This window comes from Alosa pseudoharengus, unplaced genomic scaffold (assembly GCF_046254945.1).
Source record: "Alosa pseudoharengus isolate Yale_2024_CS ecotype anadromous, Long Island Sound unplaced genomic scaffold, YU_APseudo_1.1 YU_APseudo_1.1_scf_1, whole genome shotgun sequence".
Classification (NCBI taxonomy): domain Eukaryota; kingdom Metazoa; phylum Chordata; class Actinopteri; order Clupeiformes; family Clupeidae; genus Alosa; species Alosa pseudoharengus.
The window spans coordinates 268,016-285,586 of NW_027468564.1; the positions used below are offsets into that span (position 1 = coordinate 268,016).

General features: G+C 43.1%; 1 long non-coding RNA gene across 1 annotated transcript; it reads left to right on the forward strand.

Annotated features, from left to right (window-relative positions):
* Nucleotides 1-9,205: 9,205 nt before the first annotated feature.
* Nucleotides 9,206-11,385, forward strand: LOC143121649 (uncharacterized). Its single transcript, XR_012986528.1, has 4 exons — nucleotides 9,206-9,272; nucleotides 9,677-9,706; nucleotides 10,683-10,772; nucleotides 11,298-11,385. It is a non-coding gene; the product is annotated as an uncharacterized LOC143121649 (long non-coding RNA).
* The last annotated feature ends 6,186 nt before the right edge of the window (nucleotides 11,386-17,571 follow it).

The window sequence follows — 17,571 nt, forward strand, 5'->3', positions numbered from 1 at the left end:
ATTTTGGTGAAGAACAGATGAAATTTATGACCTGCAAAAGCTTGTACGTGTTTTTGACTAAATGCAATATGGCGGCCGAATCAATTACGATGACATCACAAGTTGGCTTGGGTCGGCCTAAGGACCTCCAACAGTATTACCAGACACCACTAGTGCATTTTAATTCTAAGCACAACTGCAGCTACAGGCCAAAAGGCATGTTTCTTAATTACAGCGCCCCCTAGAGGTCAAAGGTCACCAGATTTCTTATGCATCCCCCTGATTGGGTCCTGAGTCCATGTACTTAGTTTGGTTATGACAGATCAATGGGTTGCTGAGATATGAGCTCACTTCCTGTTTGGCGGCTTCGCCACAAATTTCGATTGGCTGTTACGCGCGAACGGTTTTAGTTCCGGAGACAAAAAGCAATGCATTAATGAGGCATGGTCTGTAGATGATATATTTGAAGTTTGGTGTCGATCGGACAAAATTTGTGACCTCTGATACGTTTTAAGTGATTTTGATGAAATCCAAAATGGCGGAAAATACATCATGGCGGAAATAGACGTCATAGGGTGCGTTGAACTCGGCTTGGTCCAGGGATTCCAATGGTGCCTCATTTTTCAAAATCGGGTCAACAGGTCAAAAGTTACGTGCGTGAACGCACGTCCAACTTTGGCCTGTTGGTGGCGCTAGAGCGCTTGAGGTGCCAACATGAAACTTGGTGAAATGAATCAGGGGACTGTCCCAAATCGGTGTGCCAAATTTCACAACTTTTCACCAGACGGTTCTATGGGCTGCCATTGACTTCAATGGCGGAAGCGTAATAATAATAATAAGAAAACGTAGAAACACAATGGGGCTTCGCAGCTTCGCTGCTTGGCCCCCAATAAATGTAGCTGCAAGCAGCAATGTGGGGGCCAAGCAGATAGTTCAGCAGTCCAAATTTGTCAGGTAACTCAATGCGGTTGCATCAGGTATATAGCATTAAGCAGTCACAGCAAGTTCCATGCCAAACAACCCAAGATTGGCTGAGTTACAAGGTAATTTCCTGTTTGGCGGCTTCGCCACCAATTTCGATTGGCTGTTACGGGTGAATTCTTTTGTCAAACCTGATAAGGCATGGTCTGAAGATGGTCTGAGCCAATTTTGGTGAAAATCAGATGAAATGTGTGACCAGTGAAAACGTTTTAGTGTTTTTGATTAAATCCAATATGGCGGCCGAATCATTTATGTTGACATCACAAGTTGGTTTGGGTCAGCCTAAGGACATCCAAAAGTACTACCAGACACCACTAGTACATTTTAATTCCAAACACATCAACAGCTACAGGCCAAAATGCATTTTCGCTAATTACAGCGCCCCCTAGAGGTCAAAGGTCACCAGATTTTTTGAGTGCCCTACTGATGGGGTTATAGGTCCATGTCCTAAGTTTGGTTACGATACATGAAAGGGTTGCTAAAATACAACAGTTATTAGCCAAAAGTTAGCCTATAATTTTGCTATTTGCAGTACCACCTATGGTTAGATGCACATGTACCAATGGATGAAAGAGTTGAATGAAGTTGCAGAGATATGAGCTAAGTTCCTTTTAGATGTCTTTGGTTTTTGGTGTGTCTAAATAAAGTATGGAAACATGCATTGCAAAATAGTAGGCCTTTTGTATTATGTTATGAATGTAACCACGTTCATTAAATGATATATAGTACACCCTTGTGATCGATCATAAAATATTGTTGTAGCCTAGAGAACACAGTGAATTGCCTTGCGCTATAATGAGGCATGTAGTGGTAAAGTATGAGGTGGTAAACTATGAATTGTGTTATCTTGGTGAAGTGGACTGCACCATACAGTATCAGATTTTTAAAAAGGCATTCAGAACATGTTTGATGATGGTGGAGGTTATTGTCCTACTACTATAACAATACCAGTGGTATTGAATGGTTCCTAGATTGTTGATGAATGTACATATTGTGAATGTAGATAATATAGTGCGATTTTGAATGTTAAAAGTTGCAATTGGTGAATAAACTCTTTTGAGAGGTGGCTAAACTCTAATAAGAGGGGGATAAAGTCTATTTCTGGAAATTCAGAGATGGATAAACTGATTTTCCTTGTGTTTAGTTTCCACTACATCGCTGACTATAATATAGGCTATAGGCCTAAATAAAAATTCCCTTGCATTGCCTTGCCTTGTCCATAAGGGTTAGAATAGTAAACTGCATGCAAACCAAACACAAACAAATGTGCTTACATATAGAAAAGCAAAGACATAGGGTTATGCTATAAATTGGTACAAAATATTATGCTATATGATGCTGGAAGTTGGCTTGGAGTGTTGAAAGGCATCATGAAATATGACCTAATATAAAAATCGTTAATACTGTGGTGAGAATGCAGATTGACTGTGGCAATAGGCCTACAGGCGCACTGCAAGGATCACTGTCACTAATTAGTCATGATTGCTGAAATGATGCACCTGGACAAGATGAGACTGAGAGTTTAAATGGGTGGAGGGTTGGCTATTCTGGAGACATAGTTAACACACGTAGTTTGGAAGCGTCTGTGGCTGGCTAGCACCACCGATGCCGAAGAAATCTCATCTTCAGCTAGACAGAGGAGTCTCGCTGACTATACGGACAGGAATGTCCGTCTTTAATTCGTTCTATATAATTTCTTTGTGGATTTTGTCCATTGTCGTGCTCCTACTGCGGTTGTTAGTGGCCGGTCGTTGCGGTTGTTGAATAAGGCCAGTGACTTGAACCAAAACTGTAGGCTACATTAACACAGGCAGGTAGAAGATACGCGGCCGCCTATGTCCCTGAAGACTCTTACCGGGTTAAATGAGTCAGTAGGCCCAGCGCAGCCCCCTACAGGCTAATTTAATGAATGTTGCCAACGTAGCCTAGTGCATTGTCCATGGTTCTGAAACATGACGATTCGTACCGCTTGCTTTGCAGGAGGTATAAAACAGAGCAGAATGCACGCGTGTTTCGTGAGGGAGACTGTGGCTTGAATTGTGTATATTCTGTATGAAAAACGTGAGCGAAGCATTTGACAACTGCCAGACATGAAAATGACGCTCCCAGCGCAGACTGTATAGCCCGAATAGTGAGCGTGCAATGTCAACAGAGTGCAGGAAAGGCTCATGTCGTTTGCACTATTGCATCGGCAGTGATATCAAACTAATGACTTTTATTAAAGTAGCGTAGCTAATAGATCGAGTAGGCAAACGATTATCTTATAGGCCTAATGTGCTTCGGTTGACCCCGCTGAAAACGTTGTCCGAGGGTCTTGCCGTTTTGCATCTGCTGATGCGAAGTAAAGCGCTTTAATTAACGCCGACAGTCTGATTGCTGGCGGCTCGAGAACGATACTTTCGAGACTGGTGAAGAGATGTATCAATTCAAGGTGCAGGGACGTCTGGGTCAAGGGGCTGCGTTAGTCTGGTTTGAAAGAAACAAAGTAACAAATGCGAGGAGAGAGTTTAAATGCTGCGGCCGAAGCGCTGCTTGGTCAGAGGGAGAAGGAATCAGGTGAAGAACAGCAGAATGGCCAGCCCAGCGAAACGAGCGAGATCCGAGTTGGAGACCGCGGTAGGATACGTTCACTCTGTGTCCCCCATAAAGATGTCCAAGAGGAACGTGAGATACTTCGAGGCCACCCTGCAGACCGGCCGCGAAGAGTATCATCGGCTGGTGGCGTTTTCAGCTGACAAGCGGCAGGCTTTCGCGCAGTCCTCGCTGGCGAAGCGATCAGTGAAGCTGGCCAACGTCAGGAAAACCGTCAGTAAGTAGCCCGCACCTGTAGTGATTTAATTTGCTTATGTGCCCAACGTGACGACCAGTGATGTAACTTTGGCGTGCGTTTCTGTCCAGGTTACAGCGACCCCATCGGCTACGATGTGCTCTTCTCCAGCGCCAGCGGTTTGGACGCGGTGGAGACGGCGCCCTTCATATGGAGAGAGCCCCCCGGAACCACCCGCCAGCAGATCTCAGACGTCTTGGCCCTCGGACCGAGACAAAAAGTAAGCGGAGAGCGCCTAGAGTCGCACAGCCTACGGTCTTCCCGGATACACTCTGCGCCTCACTAACTCGTTTTGCCTTTGTTGTGTGGTGTTACAGGTCAGCGAGTTGCACGCAAAGATACTGGCAGACGGCGTCGTGAGCCGGGTGGTGTCGGTGGACGGGACTATGAAGGAGCTTAAAGAGTTCGGGATTTTACGACAGGAGCGGCCAGACTAAGCTGACGCTGTGGGAGAGCAGCATCCTGGACGTCAAGCCTTCCAAGTCGTTCAAGTTGTGCCACCTGGTGACACGGAAGTCGGGTGACCTGACTGTACTGACCAGCACTCCGATCACAACCGCGACCGCGATCGAGGACGTGGGCGAGCCCGACTCCCTGGAGCCGCTGGACGACTCCAGTGACACCACGACCACTCTCCGCGGCTGCGTCAGCGCGGTGTACATCGCACAAAAGCAGCGCTGTCGGAGGTGCCACAAGAACCAGGAGGAGTTCCCCAAGCGTTGCACAACGCATAGGTGCGAGGGCTGCAAGATGCTTCAGAAGTCCTCGTCCTTTCAAGCCACATACAGCGGCTCGTTGGAGCTGACATGCGACGGCGAGGACCACTCTGTCAGCCTGCCTAACTCCGCCATTTGGAGTTACGCTAAACAGCACCTGGGCGACTCCGTTAACGAGGCGGAGGTAATTGAGGAGCACCTCCTCTGCACCGGGAACATCGAGGTTCACGTGAACTGTAGCGGACTGACTTTGTCCATTGAGCCGTTGCCTGAAACAAAAAAAACGACCGCTTGATGTGCTGTGTCTTTGTTCAGTTTTCATTGACTTTTGTTAAAAAAAAAAAAAAGTTTGTTCTGTTTTTTTTTGGGGGGGGGGGTTCTGTTTGAAAACGTTTGTTGTTTGTATGCATTTATGCATTTGCTTAATTTAATAAAGTTCACGATTTCTTTCAATCTTTTTCAATCATGTTTTGTTTGGTGGTAGGTGAGGGAAAGGGGTGGTGGCTGCACTGGCCATGGGTGATGGTTTATGGGCAGAAATTGAATAGCATTTAAAAAAAATCCTTGGGCTTTAGTTTAGCATTGTGTTTGACAATTAGCCTAGACCTGGGCTGCTTTTGTGTTAATGCTGTCGCAAAACACTGGCTATAGCTGCAATATATTTGATAAACTTAGGCCACCCTTGCAATATTCAAAGAAAAGTTCCATGACTCCGTAGGTTAATATCAACAATGACTGTGCGCTTGAACGTGACAGTTACACAAACAGAAGTGATTGTGTGGCTACCGGGTTGTAAACTCTTGCATTTTTTAACAGCCTGACTTTGAATGGGCAAGGGGTGGGGGGGGGGCAAACACATTAAGCTTGGTATCTTTAGCTGTTTGAGTAGGCCAGTGACTTGAACCAAAACAGGCTACATTAAATGAGTATAGGCCTAGCGCAGCCCCCTACAGGCTAATTTAATGAATGTTGCCAACGTAGCCTAGTGAATTGTCCATGGTTCTGAAACATGACGATTCGTACCGCTTGCTTTGCAGGAGGTATAAAACAGAGCAGAATGCACGCGTGTTTCGTGAGGGAGACCGTGGCTTGAATTGTGTATATTCTGTATGAAAAACGTGAGCGAAGCATTTGACAACTGCCAGACATGAAAATGACGCTCCCAGCGCAGACTGTATAGCCCGAATAGTGAGCGTGCAATGTCAACAGAGTGCAGGAAAGGCTCATGTCATTTGCACTATTGCATCGGCAGTGATATCAAACTAATGACTTTTATTAAAGTAGCGTAGCTAATAGATCGAGTAGGCAAACGATTATCTTATAGGCCTAATGTGCTTCGGTTGACCCCGCTGAAAACGTTGTCCGAGGGTCTTGCCGTTTTGCATCTGCTGATGCGAAGTAAAGCGTTTTAATCAACGCCAACAGTCTGATTGCGGGCGGCTCGAGAACGATTCTTTCGCGACTGGTGAAGAGATGTATCAATTCAAGGTGCAGGGACGTCTGGGTCAAGGGGCTGCGTTAGTCTGGTTTGAAAGAAACAAAGTAACAAATGCGAGGAGAGAGTTTAAATGCTGCGGCCGAAGCGCTGCTTGGTCAGAGGGAGAAGGAATCAGGTGAAGAACAGCAGAATGGCCAGCCCGGCGAAACGAGCGAGATCCGAGTTGGAGACCGCGGTAGGATACGTTCACTCTGTGTCCCCCATAAAGATGTCCAAGAGGAACGTGAGATACTTCGAGGCCACCCTGCAGACCGGCCGCGAAGAGTATCATCGGCTGGTGGCGTTTTCAGCTGAGAAGCGGCAGGCTTTCGCGCAGTCCTCGCTGGCGAAGCGATCAGTGAAGCTGGCCAACGTCAGGAAAACCGTCAGTAAGTAGCCCGCACCTGTAGTGATTTAATTTGCTTATGTGCCCAACGAGACGACCAGTGATGTAACTTTGGCATGCGTTTCTGTTCAGGTTACAGCGACCCCACCGGCTACGATGTGCTCTTCTCCAGCGCCAGCGGTTTGGACGCGGTGGAGACGGCGCCCTTCATACGGAGAGAGCCCCCCGGAACCACCCGCCAGCAGATCTCAGACGTCTTGGCCCTCGGACCGAGACAAAAAGTAAGCGGAGAGCGCCTAGAGTCGCACAGCCTACGGTCTTCCTGGACACACTCTGCGCCTCACTAACTCGTTTTGCCTTTGCTGTGTGGTGTTACAGGTCAGCGAGTTGCACGCAAAGATACTGGCAGACGGCGTCATGAGCCGGGTGGTGTCGGTGGACGGGACTATGAAGGAGCTTAAAGAGTTCGGGATTTGCGACAGGAGCGGCCAGACTAAGCTGACGCTGTGGGAGAGCAGCATCCTGGACGTCAAGCCTTCCAAGTCGTTCAAGCTGTGCCACCTGGTGACACGGAAGTCGGGTGACCTGACGGTACTGACCAGCACTCCGATCACAACCGCGACCGCGATCGAGGACGTGGGCGAGCCCGACTCCCTGGAGCCCCTGGACGACTCCAGTGACACCACGACCACTCTCCGCGGCTGCGTCAGCGCGGTGTACATCGCACAAAAGCAGCGCTGTCGGAGGTGCCACAAGAACCAGGAGGAGTTCCCCAAGCGTTGCACAACGCACAGGTGCGAGGGCTGCAAGATGCTTCAGAAGTCCTCGTCCTTTCAAGCCACATACAGCGGCTCGTTGGAGCTGACATGCGACGGCGAGGACCACTCCGTCAGCCTGCCTAACTCCGCCATTTGGAGTTACGCTAAGCAGCACCTGGGCGACGTTAACGAGGCGGAGGTAATTGAGGAGCACCTCCTCTGCACCGGGAACATCGAGGTTCACGTGAACTGTAGCGGACTGACTTTGTCCATTGAGCCGTTGCCTGAAGGAGAAACTGCGGCTGAAGGAGAAATTACGGGCGAGGAACTTGAGCGTTTGTTTGCCGCAGAACCGACTGTTTGATGTTGTGTGTTTTTGCTCAGTTTTCATTGACTTTTGTTGGGGGAAAAAAGTTTGTTGTGTTTGGGGGAAAAACGTTGTTCTGTTTGACTCTTTGTATGCATTTACGTATTTGTTTAATTTAAATAAAGTTCCCGATTTCTTTCAATCTTCTTTCAATCATGTTTTGTTTGGTGGTAGGGTTAGGGAAGGGGGGTGGTGGCTGCAGTGTCCATGGGTGATAGTTTATAGGCAGTAATTGAATAGCATTTAAAACAAAACAAAAAATAATCCGTGGGCTTTATTGCTGTGGTTGTTGTGTGGTTGAGCTTTTAGTTTAGTATTGTGTTTGAATCACAGCTGGGCTGCTTTTGTGTTAATGCTCTCGCAAAACTGGCTTTAGCTGCAGTTTGATAAACTGACGGTGGGCTTGAACGTGACAGTGACACAAACATAAGTGATAGCCTAGGCTTCTTAGTTGTAAACTCATGCTTTTTTCAACAACCTGATTTTTAGTGGGCAAAGGAGAAATCTGACATTTGCGTGGTGTATTAGGCTATATCAAATAAAGCCAGTGATTTGTATGTCATTATTTCGTGGTAGGGCGTGTTAAATAGGCATACCTACACATCCCAATTGTGGCGACAATGATTTGAATACCATATCTTATCTATCTACTTCGAAACATAAAATTAAACTATTTAATTAATTTAAACTATATAACTGTATTTATACTCTTAAATATGTTTGCTTCTCATTTGTAAGTGGATAGATAATTTGTGGTTGTGATTAGAAATATTTACAGTCACACGTGACATTTATCGACTTTTATTATGACGTGCAATCTTACTATAATTGGTCTGGTTTAACAGATGCTCTTCCTTTAACCTGATTGCCATCGGCAGGTAAGACGTGTCTTGAATAGGGGAGGGAATTGATGTTTGTATATTTTGCATTGACCTACTTATACTAAGCATGAGTGAACTAGCAGTTATAACATTATATATTAGTTGGTGTCTCTGGAGAGTGACATTAGTTCGCTTCATGAACGTTAATGTCGTCATATATTGAAGTAACTTAACGTTAACGTTAGCCTAGCCTGCTAAGTGAACATTGAGAAAAGTTAGCTGGGGGGGTCTTAACTTGAAGTGCTAATCAGCAATTAATATTATGAGCAGATTGGAGCAAACTAGTATGAGTTTAATAACTGGTCGTTTACTGTTATCACGTTGGTTTACTGTTGTAAGAGAGTATTTTAAATTGCCAACTAAATTAACGTTAGCTGATTAACGGAAGGTAACTTAGCAGCTAGCGTGTTCGATAACGTTAACTTAACGTTGCAAATTTGAAATGTCTGTCGGAGTACTTTTATTTATATATGATGAGTTAGTAATGTTACACTAAGCTTATAATCACGTTCTTTCTATGCTGTATTGCTTTTGACAATGATCGACTTTCACTCCGACTCAAACTGGAAACTTTTCATGATTCAATTGGAGAAATATGTTCAATCGTTTGGATCGCCCAACTCTTAGTCGGCGTCATTGATAAGGTCTCAATGGGCAGCACACATTCTGGACTTGATTTGTATGCATAATTCGTTTTTATTCCTGTGTCATGACTTTTCCAGTTGGTCAACATCTGTCTAAGCTGTAGCTGTAAATATGTACAACAAAGGTTCCATTTTATAGGCCTAATGATGTTAAGCAAGCCTCTTAGGCTTTTTCACTTGTATATGTGCATGACATATCAGGTAAAATTAAGAACACAATGGAATGTTTGAGTTGATATTAATAATGGCTCTTTTATCCTTTGCAGATACTGAAATTGTGTCCCTCCTTTTGAAAGGTAAGCATGGGTGTTCTTGCACATGGAAGTAGAGAAGCATGTTTGAGGGCTGTAGATTATTGCAATGTAAATGTAGCCTACAATATTTAAGCATTTTTTAGCTATGAGGCTCTCTAGTATTGCAGTGAAGGCATTGTACACCTGACCTCAGAGGCTGGTTGAGGTGACTGGTCTCTGCACTTGTAAGATATAGTCAATAGACACGTAACCTTTTCAATTGGAAAAACAATATATCAGGTCTGGTGTAGGTCTAATGATAAGCAAGCCTCTTGGGTTTTGTTTTCACTCGTGTATGTGCATGAAATATCAGGTAAAATTAAGAACACAATGGAATGTTTGAGTTGATATTAATAATGGCTCTAAAACATTACTACTTTTGCTTTGTATTATTTTATCCTTTGCAGATACTGAAATTGTGTCCCTCCTTTTGAAAGGTAAGCATGTGTTCTTAATGAATGTGGAGTGACCTACCCTTGCACATGAAAGTAGAGAAGCAGGATTAAGGGCTGTGGAATTAAGCATTATGTAAATGTAGCCTACAATATTTAAGCAATTTTAGCTATGGCGCTCTCTAGCATTGTCACTGCAATGCTAGAGAGCGCCATAGCTAAAATTGCTTAAATATTAGCAGGCATTGTAGACCTGAGGTCAGAGGCAGGTTGAGGTGACTGGTCTCCGCACTTGTAAGATATCAGTGATTAGACATGTAACCTTTTCAATTGGAAAAAACAATATATCAGGTCTGGTAGAGTATGCAAGCAAGTAAGCACTGAACTTGATTTATCCAGCAGTATGGACGATTGTGTTTTTATTTAAAGGCATGCAATGTTGAACACATATTTAGTGTTATGGCTCCTGCACACTGCCTGTGGCGTTTCTGTTGCGTGGTGTTTTCTGTGTTTTTGAACACCCGAAATGTGTCTGATGCTGCGCTATGGCGGCCCCTCTGCCTATTAAAACATCTCTTGACTTTCGCTTTTGAATGGAAACGCTTCCAACATGCTTGTGTGTTGCGTGAAAAATAGGAATGGGTCCCATTTCTAGCATGCACAAGTTTTTGGCACGTCTCGAGCTGTGCCTCACACAGGTAGTGTGCAAGCTCTAACCTGTTAACATGGGACCCAAAAATAAAAATGGCCACACAGACAGTGTGCAGGAGCCCTTAGTCTTAGTTTTTATTCACAAATGGATTGCAGTATTCTGTTTTTTTGACTCTAATTATTGCTTTTGAATGTATTTGCTTGAAATGAAAAGCTTTAAAAAGTCTTGAAGTTGTTCATGCGTGCATTGCTATCTTTTAATATTTCTGTATATGAAAAATGATTATAGTGTAGCTGTTTGAGTCAATTAAGTAGATGTGGCATATTAGACCTGACTATATTTCTCGTGTGTTTTCTTTGTGTTTTACAGATGCCACGTTCAAGCAAAAGGTCTCTGGCAGCCAAGAAGAGATATGTTGACTGTGGATCACAATCACAGGACCAGGGGTCCTCTGACAAGGTCTGGTGTCCATTTGACTTTTTTTGTCCAGAAGTATTACGATTGTGTATTATGCATTGTACACTTTAAACATCGCTCCAATTGTTATTCACAGTGAGGAAGTAGCCGAATTTTTCAGTATGCTGCAGAATGATTAATATATATATATATATTATAATAATGGATTATAAATTAAAGTTAGGGAGTTGTTAAAAAATCTCCGATATAAATATATGCACTGCAATACCGAAATACTGCAATTTCTTCATTGTATGTGCCTTCTTTACTTTTTATATTGTTTACTTGAATGTTATGTTTGTCTGTGGACTTAATTGGTAAAATATGTCTCGTCTCCACTGTGGGATAGTGGGAAATGTAATTTCGATCTCTTTATGTCTTGACATGTGAAGAAATTGACAATAAAGCAGACTTTGAAAGTATGTTTATCTTAGAACTGCTTAAATGATTACAGTGTAACTGTAAGAGATGATTAAGGAAATGTTAAGTTAGACTCAATATTTTATATGGACTCTCTGTGTGTTACAGATGCCACGTCTGAGTAAGCCGCTCCTGGCAGCTGAGAAGAAAGAAGCTGACCTTCAATCACTTTCTGAAAACATGCCAAACGATATGCCAAATGATATGCCAAACCCTTTGTCAAACCCTTTGTCAAACCCTTTGTCGAACCCTTTGCCGAACCTTTCGTCGAACCTCGTTTCAAATCTGGTTTCAAATCTGGTTCAAAATCTGGTGTCAAACCCTTTGCCAAACCCTTTGGCAGACAAATATGCTGACTATATGCCAAACTCTCCACTCACTCTCTCCGACTCTCTACCAAAGTCTCATGCCTCTTATGGAAACTCAGTGCCATACTGTGTCAATAAACAAACTGTAACTAATGATTGTTCCTGTTTGACTCAATCTGATGACTTTCCAGAAAGATCTGTGCTGATGGGGTCCTTTCATCAAGGTCATCCACGGTTTGGAAATGTGCGCAACAAGCAGTGTGGTGCCATCAGTTTGACTGCTGTTTTGAAGTCCAAGATGAAGAACGTGTGGAGCTGGGATACTAGAGATCTTGATGATGTTTTGATTAAGGGAACTGTTCTTTACAGGTCAATGAGTGCACAGGGTAAAATCAGAGACCACGGAAGGGGTTACATTGCTGTGTCTGAATTGCCGAGGCAATATGAAGTGTGGAATTGTGATTTTGCAATAAACTTTGCTGAATCTTACACTGGATTTATTCAGGTTGATGACTATGACCATGCTTTATGTGATGTTGCCATGCCTTTTGATGTAGCACTGCAGCGGGCACTGTTTAGCAATGATGCTTGTTTGTTAACCGTTTGTGCTAACACGTGTGCTATAGTGAATGTAGGAGCAAGGTTTGCCTTTGTTGATTCACACGCTAACAGAAACGTCAACCAGAAAGGTGAAAGAACAAGTTGTGTTGCGTATTTCAGCTCTGTACACTCCCTGTTCACGTTTGTTTATGACTTTGCGAGATCTTTTGGCGTAAGCACACCACGGTTTGAGGTAACTGGAGTCACGGTAATAACTGATGCCAACGCCCAGATGGACGATTCATCCAGCTGTTCAACGAGCTCTGCAAGTTGCCGTCCTCTCTACAGCGATGTGGTGAAGCGTAAGCCTAAAGTGTGTGAACGAGTTGTAAGCGGGTCGTCTACAGTTGCAGCTAATTTCACAAGTGGCACAGAATGTACACAGACTATACCAGACACAAATGCTTGTTCTAATGTAAACAGCAGACCACTCTACAGTGATGTTTTGAAACAAGGTTCCAGTAAGGGTGTTAAGCAAAACAAAACTGCAACAGACGATGTCATTCTAATTGATGCAGGTGCGCGCGATCAGTCTTTTCAACCTTTAAAGTGTGATGTGCAGGCAACTGATGATGTCATTGTAAGTGATGTACGAGTTCCCAAACATGGTTTTAAACCTTTAACTCGTCAGGACCAGGATGCACTGTGCACGCGTTTAGAGCTTCAAAATGGAAATGTTGATGTAGGCCTAATGACAACTGATATTGATGACATGGGATGTCCCTGTAAGATAAAAAGTATAAAACCTGATGGGAATTGCTTTTACCGTAGCCTAGCCTTTAGCATTTGCCACAATGAAGACAAGCATTTGAAAATAAGACGGGCTGTCGTGCAACACCTTCAGAGAAACGGCACCAAATTTGAAACATATCTGAGGGAGGAATACACATCTGTGCAGGATTATGTGACTAAATCAAGGATCTATTACTGTGGTTCATGGGCAAAAGAGATTGATATTTTTGCTGCTGCTGACTTATTGCAAACAACTATATTTACTTTCAATGATGGAAGATGGAATATGCACAGACCTACAGACTCACAGACATGTAGAGAGAATTGCATTTATTTAAATCACACTGGCAGTCATTATGAAGTTGTTGAATGTGTACAACACAAAGATGCAGGAAGGCCTTGTGCAGGAACATGCCAGCCAGTCATGATTGATGACAACTTGAGGCCACAACGGAAAAGAAAGTTGAAAGATGAATCAGAAAATGTGAAAGCAAAGAAAGACCGCCAACGATATCAAAATGATAATGATTACAAACAGAGAAAAGTTCAATATGTCAAAGATAAGTACCAGAAAGATGAGCTTGCCAAACAGAGAAAGCGCCAATGCTCTCGTGACTATTTTCTAAAGAAATACAGAACAAATCTGGACTTTAGGAAATTTGTGCTTCAGCGTTTTCAGAGAAAATATCAAACTAATCCAAAATTTCAGAAATTACGATGTGTTAATTTTCAAAAGAAATATAAGGAAAATACAGATTTTCAAGCAAAGGTACGAGAGTATTCCAAAGACAAATACAAGAGAAACCAGAAACATCAGAATGCTGTCCGTGCTTATTCTAAGGACAAATACAGGAGAAACCAGAAACATCAGAATGCTGTCCGTGATTATTCTAAAGTTAAATATAAAACAAACAGCAAATTTCAGAGACTTGTCCGTGATTACAGTCATATGAAATACAGGAAAAACATTGCATTTCAGAACAAAATTAAAGAGCATAACAAGAGGAAGTATCAAGAAAATGAAAACATCCGTATAAATAAAATCAAAAGAAGTCGTGAGAGTTGTTTAATATGGCAGAAGAAACAGGAAGACATTGGCCTAGCTATTGATCATTTTCGTCAGGAGGTCAGCCGCGGTCCTGAATATGTATGCTCAGTATGTCACCGTTTACTCTTCAGGAAGCAAGTGGTTGAGTGTAAAAGACATTGCTATGAAAGAAAAGGAACAGAAGTGGCTGCATTGGCTAATAGATGCATAACATTGCAATATTTACATGTGTGTGATGTTGAATGTGATCAGAAATGTCATTTGTCTGATAGTCCATCAAGCAAATTATGGATTTGTCATACATGTCATCGTAAAATACTTGGAGGAAAACTTCCCGAAGAGAGTGTTACCAACAACATGCATTTGGATGATATTCCAGCGGAACTTAAATGTCTGAACTCTTTGGAACAACATCTCATTGCACGTCACATTCCCTTCATGAAGCTGTTGTGTTTGCCTCGAGGCCGCCAGAGAGCTTGCCATGGTCCTTGCGTCTCTGTTCCAGTTAATAACGCAGGTGTGACAAATATACTCCCAAGAAATGAATGTGATGACAAGATGATAAGAGTGAAACTGAAACGCAAGTTAACGTATAAAGGTCATTACGAGTACATGTATGTCCACACTGATCGTGTCAGAAATGCACTGAGGTATTTGATGGCAAACAATAAATGGTACGGTGATGTGACTATGAATGACGAATGGGTAAACTCTCTGAATGGCTCTGACCAGCATGAGGAAAGTACCAAACAGGAAACACCTGTTAACAGTGATGATGACAATGTTCCTGAAGAGCATGCAGAGGAAGATGTGACTTATATCAAAGACCAGAATGGGCTTTTGTCAGATACATCATTACAACCTGTCGATCTGGGTTCAGAGATCATTGATCAGAATTTTCAGGATATACTTAATGTGGCACCAGGTGAAGGTAACAGTCCAGTGAGATTGCTGTCTGATAAAACCAACGAGGCAAAATGTTTCCCTGTTTTGTATCCATCTGGTGGACCTACATTCCATGATGAAAGAGAGTCCAAAATAACTCTGGCACGGTACCTGAATACACGCATTCTGAATGCAGATGGGCGTTTTGCACAGAACACAGACTTCATTTTTTACGCACAGTACATATCAGAGGTGCATCAAGTTGTATCTGGTGTATCAGTGGCATTACGCAAAGGTGGCGGCAACTCCTCTCTGAAAGACGCATCACCAGACATGTTGTTGAACTCAGAGTCGTTGGGTAAAATATTGCGCAATGACGAAGGATACAAGTTCTTACGAGGAATTCGTGGCACACCTCCATACTGGATGTCAGTTCAGAAGGATTTATTTGCCATGATAAGACAACTCTCCATACCCACTTTCTTTGCATCTTTTAGCTCTGCAGATTTGAGATGGCCTGAAATGCTGAACTCTATTCTAAGAATAGAAGGTAAACAAACGTCTGTTGATGATCTTGACTGGTCTGACAAATGTGGACTTATACGTCGAAACCCTGTGACAGCGGCAAGAATGTTTGATCACAGATGGCATTGCTTTCTCCGTGATGTAATCATGTCGCCAGCAGAACCTATAGGGAAAATAAAGGACTACTTTTATCGTGTTGAATTTCAACAACGTGGTTCTCCTCATGTCCACTGTCTCTTTTGGGTTGAAAATGCTCCCAAGATTGATAAAGAGAGTGATGATGAAGTGGCACAGTTCATAGATACCTACATCACTTGTGAGATTCCACCAGAAACAGATGCAGAGCTTTATGAGGTTGTGAGCAGCGTACAGAGGCACAGCACAAGACACTCTAAGACTTGCCGCAAGAAAAACACAGTGTGCAGGTTCAACTTCCCACGGCCACCATCAAGCTGTACTTTCATCACAAGAGGCGGTAACTGTGAGGACTTGAATGGCAGTGATGACAATGCAAGTGCAAGTGCAATAATAAAGAAAGTTAAAACTGCGTTGACCATGCCTGACATGAATTTTGATACAGCCGATGCATTTTTTGAGTCTCTTGGGATAGATCAAGGTTTGTTTGAAAAGGCGTACAACATATGTTCCAAAAAGAAAAGCATTGTCCTGAAACGAAATCCTGGAGACATTTGGGTGAACCAGTACAACAAAGACTTACTCCGTGCTTGGCAAGGCAATATGGATATCCAGTATGTCACAGATGCCTTTTCAGTTGTGGTCTACATACTGTCGTACATCACAAAAGCAGAACAAGAAATGGGTTTGCTCTTACAACGTGCCCAAGACGAGTCAATGAATGGCAACCTTGATGCAAAAGCAGCATTCAAACAGCTTGGAAGTGTATACTTACACAACAGAGAAGTTTCAGCCCAAGAGGCAGTGTATCGATTAACACACATGCATTTGAAAGAATGCTCTCGTGACGTACAGTTCATTCCAGTTGGTGATAATCCTGTTAGGATGAGTTTACCTCTACATGTACTTCAAAATAAAGCCCAATTCCAACAGTGTAATGATGAAAGCAGCATTTGGATGACCAATGTGATTGAGAGATATAAGAGCAGACCCCAGAATGAACAATTTGAGGATTTATGCCTGGCCAGTTTTTGTTCTGAATACAGAGTTCTATCAAAGTCACAGGTTCCGACTGAAAAAGATTCACATGACATTATACAGCTCAACAACAATTGTGGTTTTGTGAAACGAAGGACCCGAACTGAACCTGCTGTCGTGAGGTATCCCAGATTTTCTCCCACAAAAAACCCTGAAAAGTACTTCCATTCGTTGCTGCAACTGTTTCTGCCTTACTATGAAGACTGTCACCTCAAACCGTCCCAGTTTGATACATATGAACATTTCTATAAGAATGGTGCAGTGAAATGTGGTGTTGATGTTCAAAGAGTGCAGTCGATTGTGGATACCAACAAAGCTTTATTTGAAAAAGAAAGTGATGAGATTGACAGAGCTAAACAGCTGCTGGAAGACAAAATTGATTTGGAAGATGCCTGGGCTCAAATATGTCCTGAAACAGAAAGGGAGCGTCTTCGTTGTTTGGATCTGATGAAAGAAAAAGTTGTAGATGATGAAAGTGATGATGATGACAAACTCATTCCTGACCTGACAGCAAACCCACAGACTACATGCACTTTGGAAACAAATCATGTGTCAATGCCCAGACAGGACGCATTGCATTTTTTGCGATCATTAAATGAAGAACAGTCTGCCATATTCTATGCTGTTCGTAAGTGGTGTTTGCAGAAACTGTTTGGACAAAATCCTGAACCGTTGCGATTATTTATTACTGGCGGAGCAGGAACGGGGAAAAGCCATTTAATCAAAGCGATACATTACGAATCTACCAGGCTGTTGTCACAGATTGCTGAAAATCCTGAGGACCTCACTGTGCTTCTAACAGCACCTACAGGAGTGGCTGCATATAACATTGGCGCTGCAACAATTCACAATACATTCTCCATTGGTGCAAATGTCAAACTGCCATATCAACCACTAGGTGATGAGAAAGTCAATTCTTTGCGAACCAAAATGGGCAGCTTGCAAATTCTGATCATTGATGAAGTGTCCATGGTCGACCACCGTCTTTTGGCTTACATTCATGGTAGACTGCGTCAAATCAAGCAGACTGGTGATTATACCTTGTTTGCAAAAGTTTCCCTGATTTGTGTGGGTGATTTTTTTCAACTCAAGCCCGTGAAAGGCACGCCTC